The following is a 4,893-nucleotide window of genomic DNA, read 5'->3' as shown; positions in this document are numbered from 1 at the left end:
AGTATCAAGACAGCTGATCCTCCTTTGTCCATAGTTGTTCTAATTTCGTCCGCGGCTTTTAGTAATGCCGTCTCAGTCCCGTGTCCCTGCCTAAAACCGAACTGAGTGTCGTCTAGCAAGTAGTTGTCGTTTATGTATTTTGACAACTGCAAGTTCATGGCTTTTTCAAAAATCTTTGCTGGAAATGGGAGACAAGCGATAGGTCTATAGCTTGCCGGGAATGGGAGCAGGGAGATGGGTCGGAAGTTCTTGAGATCCTTGGGGTCAGCCTTGGGGTTCTTGAGTAAGGCGTTGATCTCCGCGTGCTTTCAGCTCTCCCGGAACGTAGCTGTCTCAAAGGAGATGTTGATGGCTTTCCGGAGATGGGGTGCGATGGTGATGCTGGCTTTGTTGAAGATGTGGTGTGGGCATGGGTCTGACGGGGATCCGGAGTGGACGGAGTTCATGATCTTGGTGGTGTCCTCATCATTGATGTGGGTCCAGGAGATCAGGCGGTTGGTGTGGGTGGTGGTCATGGGGGAGGAGGTCTCGGTGGTAGCCGGGGCGGTCGCGGTGTTGAAGCGGTCATGGATGTCCGCGATCATGTGGTGGAAGGAAGTGACCAGCGAGTCGCACAGGTCTTGTGAGGGTGGGATGTCGTTGGTGTTGGAGCTGGGGTTGGAGAGTTCCTTCACGATGTTTAAGAGCTCTTTGCTGTTATGTGCGTTGTTGTCTTTGCGGTCTTTGTAGGAGGTCCTTTTGGCGGATCTGATGAGGTGGTGGTGTCTGTGGGTGACGTTCTTGTGGGCTGCGTAGTTTTCCGGTGTTCGTTCACAGATCTAGTTCTTCTCTAGATTTGGACAGGTTTGCTTGAAGGCCTGGAGGTCTTCAGAGACCCAGCTAGCTTTCATTCTGGTGTGGCTGTTGTAGGGCTTCTTGAGCGGGGCAAGAGTGTTGGCGCAGTCGCCGATCCACTGTCTGAGGTTGTGGGCTGTGACGTTGGGGTCGGTAGGGTCTGCGGGAGGGCTTTGGGCGAGGGTGGTGGTTAGCTGTTCTTCTGTGACTTTGCTCCAGCAGCAGCGAGGCATCTACTGGGTGCGGTGGTGTGTAGTCGGTTTCGGGAAGGTGAAGTGGATGCAACAGTGGTTGGTCCAGTGGAGTTTGGTGGTGTGGTTGAAGGAGACGTGGGAGCTTGCTGAGAAGATGGGGTCCAGCATGTGGCCGGCGGAGTGGGTGGGTGTTGTGATGAGTTGTCTGAGTCCAAGGTTGGCGAGGTTGGCGATCAGGGCGGAAGAGTTTGAGTCGTTGTTCTCGAGGTGGAAGTTCAAGTCTCCGAGGAGGATAAATAAAGAAATAAATCCTTGACCTCACATTGTCAACTTTAGCGAATATCTTATTACTCGATGAATAACGTTGGTTTGAAATGTGACTGTTCATTTTGTACTGAAATTGTTGCTATTAACTTTTAAGTAATTATCCTAACATGATTTAAAAGGTGCTTCCTTTTTTTTTTTTTTTTTTTTTTTGAGTCCAGTCCATCTTTTTTATTTCTTTTTTTTTTTTTGAAAAATTCCTGACGTTACAGAACTAAACCGAAATGAAATGCATTAATTCCACCCTTTACATTTCATAACAGAAATATCTTCATGAACAAAAAAAATAACAGAACAAAGGGAAAGCCTTATAAAACTAAAACATGGGTCAGCGATTTTAACAGCTGAAAAAAGGAATTAAAACTTCTCTTAAAAAATTCACGAGTGGATGGGAAGCATAGAAACTGAAATTTACAAACTAGTTAAAACCTGGAATTGCAGACTGCTTGGAAACTACACAGATGGATCATGGGTAAATGAACAGCAGGAAGGGAGCAAAATTCTGAGAAAGGCCTTGGTGTTCTAACTGCTTCCCATTCCACGAGTCTCTGATGAAAGCCTGACATTGATGAGGTACTGTGCCAGGCTAATGCTGGCAGCAGATCCAGTGATGGTGACTTGGCGCTCAGTAGAACCTTCCACAGGGTTAGCGATTTTGATTTGCGCCCCCGACATCTGGCGAATCTCATTGGTTTTAGAGCCTTGACGCCCAATGATGCAGCCGATCAAGTCATTCGGAATGGTGAGTTCATGAGAAGTGGTTGGAGCAGATGCATCGATGCCACCACTAAATCCGGTGTTTCCTCCACCATGAGACATCGGAAAGTGAGACTGTTGCATTGCCAACTGGTGTAGCTTTGTGAGATCTGGCTGTGGAATGGCATACTGTCCTCGAATGGTATAGGCCCCATGGAGATCCACAGCATCTAGGGAGACACCGCCTGTGTGGGACCTCCGTCCCTCCCACAGGTCAGTCTGACATGCGTGTCCTCCGGCTTGCCGTGACACCTGTCCACCGGCAAAGATCACAGGTGAGCTGGATGGCTTGGGTCGGTATGGGATGGTGACGCCCTTCGGAGGTGACTCCAGCATAAGCAGCAGAAGTCGCAGCGCCCCTTGAGCCCCTCCCGCCGTCGCCATTCCTCCCTCGCCCACCCGGTTCTCTCTCCCTTCCCTCCCCGGGCTCCTCGCCTCTCTCTCCCCCTGCCACCCCCTTCCCCCGAGGCCCAACGGCTCCGGCCTCCCTCGGTCTCTCCTTTCCCCCGGCGAACCCTCGTTCCTGTCCCCGGTCTTTCTGTCCCGCCCCCCTCTTACCATACCCTTCTCCTAGCGGCGGCCCCCTTCCTCCTCCTCCCCGATCTTTCAGTCTTGCTCCATCCCGTGACCAAAGATCTCACTGACGGAAAAGCCTGACTCTACAGAACCGAGCACACCATGGATACCAGCATGATTGAAGGCGGTTTGAATGTCACCCTCACCATACGACTGCTCATGCATGGCAAGGAAGTTGGAAGCATCATTGGAAAGAAAGGAGAGTCCGTGAAGAAGATGCGAGAGGAGAGTGGAGCTTGTATAAACATCTCGGAAGGAAACTGCCCAGAAAGGATCATCACTCTCGCTGGACCTACTAATGCCATCTTCAAAGCAAATACATACAGCCGGGAGCCGGGCGGACGCTGATCGTCTCGGCTCCCGGTCCACGAAATGCTCTGACCCGGCCCTGGGCAGTTACAGCCCGTCATTTTGACCGCTCTTTTGTCCAGCACGAAGCGGAGCGAGTGGGGCAGGAGCGGAGCAGCAGCGATCGCTCCGAGGTTGGCAGACAGGCTCGTTCTCCCGAGGTGAAGGAGGAGAGGGCAGAGGCGCTCAAGATGGCGGGCGGCACTGCGCCGTGGACTCTGCTGACGGCGGCCGCCGCTGGAGGTAGGATTGCGTCCTGCGCTACCCCGGCTCGTTGAGACTCTCGACGCAGCTACTGGCATAATTTCCTCTACCTTCACTTCGGTGGAGACCCCCACCAAGGGAATCCTCCCAGCGCCTGCCTGACCCTAAGATGGCGGCCGGAGGCGACTTCTGATGGCGATCGCCGCTTCCACTGGCACGCCCCAACTTTTCCCCGGCCTCCTGCTAATCCTGTTGCCCTCTCTTGGACTTTTGGCCTGCCTCCCGACCTGCTGCTAGTTTCCTGTTATTTCCACGCATAAGTATTAAGATGGAAATATTGTGCTGTGGGAATTTATGACCTTGAGAAAAACTTTCAAAACAACGAGGTTTCCTGAAGTCTGTCACGTGACATGACCAGTGCGAGCCGCCTAAATCCAAAATACTAGACTATCACCAAGCGCGGAGAGAAACTTGGAGACAGAGAGCTCACTTGGTTGCTGCTGGGATTGAGATTTCCGTCATGACTTCAAACAAATTAGTTGTAAAGGGGCAGCTGAAATTCCAGGAGCCTAGTCCCGACAGCTCGACGACTTCGGAGGGCTGGAAGAGGTCCCCCGCTACACGGCGGAGGAGGGCACTGGACATCGAATGCTGTCTTATGTAAAGCGCTCTGATAACCTAATCGGTTCAAGATCCTGAAATGTGCAACGTAACTGATTCTATGTAAACTGCTGTGATAACATGTAACGGAACTGGTGCTATGTAAAGCGCTCTGATAACCTAATCGGTTCAAGTTCGCGCTATAGAAAACTCTAAAAATAAATAAAATAAAAATAAAATTGACAAACTAGAAGAGGACATCAGTAGCGCGATGACTAACAGCACTGCTTCCAGCAAACCCCCTGTCACTCTGAGGCTCGTGGTCCCTGCCAGCCAGTGTGGTTCGCTCATTGGGAAAGGAGGTTGCAAGACTAAAGAGATCAGAGAGACCACTGGAGCACAGGTGCAAGTAGCGGGGGACATGCTACCCAACTCAACAGAAAGAGCCATCACAATTGCAGGAATTCCTGCTTCAATCATAGAGGCCTAGATGTATCAAGCCTTTTGCGATTCGTTAAGGAATCGCAAACGGACATTTAGCATCTTTTGAGATGTATCAGAAATTAGCAAAATAAGGGATCGCAAAAAATTGCGATTCCTTATTTTGCTTATGCATTTAAGGAATCGCAATTTTGCGATTCCTTAAATGGCATGTATGAAACTTTTTAAAATTGCGAATTTGGGTTAAGGAATCGCAAATTAACACCAATTTGAGGTTCGTGTTAATTTGCGAAATCCTTTTAAAAAACAAAATATGACTATTTTGAAGGTGGCATGTGACACACATACATGCCCATAGGGCACGTATGTGTGCCATATGCTCACACATGTAAGTTTCAGGGGTGCAGCAGGGTGTCCATGAGACAACCCTGCACCCTTGAAATAATTCTCAAATTGCGATTAGCAAATTGCGAATTCGCAATTTGAGAATTACTGCACAATCATTCCTATGGGCCTCTTGGCCCATAGGAATGCATGGGGAATTATTCCTTATTTGCGAATTCGCAAAATGCGAATTCGCAAATAAAGATAATTAAGGAATCGCAAAAAAAATGCA

General features: G+C 49.8%; 1 pseudogene across 1 annotated transcript; it reads right to left on the bottom strand.

Annotated features, from left to right (window-relative positions):
• Positions 1 to 1,508: 1,508 nt before the first annotated feature.
• On the bottom strand, positions 1,509 to 2,507 carry LOC147679737 (poly(rC)-binding protein 2 pseudogene; annotated as a pseudogene). The gene has a single exon (XR_015300904.1). The product of XR_015300904.1 is annotated as a poly(rC)-binding protein 2 pseudogene (transcript).
• Between the last annotated feature and the right edge of the window lie 2,386 nt (positions 2,508 to 4,893).

Source organism: Lissotriton vulgaris, chromosome 11, assembly GCF_964263255.1.
Source record: "Lissotriton vulgaris chromosome 11, aLisVul1.2, whole genome shotgun sequence".
In the NCBI taxonomy this organism is placed as follows: Eukaryota; Metazoa; Chordata; class Amphibia; order Caudata; family Salamandridae; genus Lissotriton; species Lissotriton vulgaris.
This window is presented reverse-complemented; position numbering and strand designations above follow the sequence as displayed.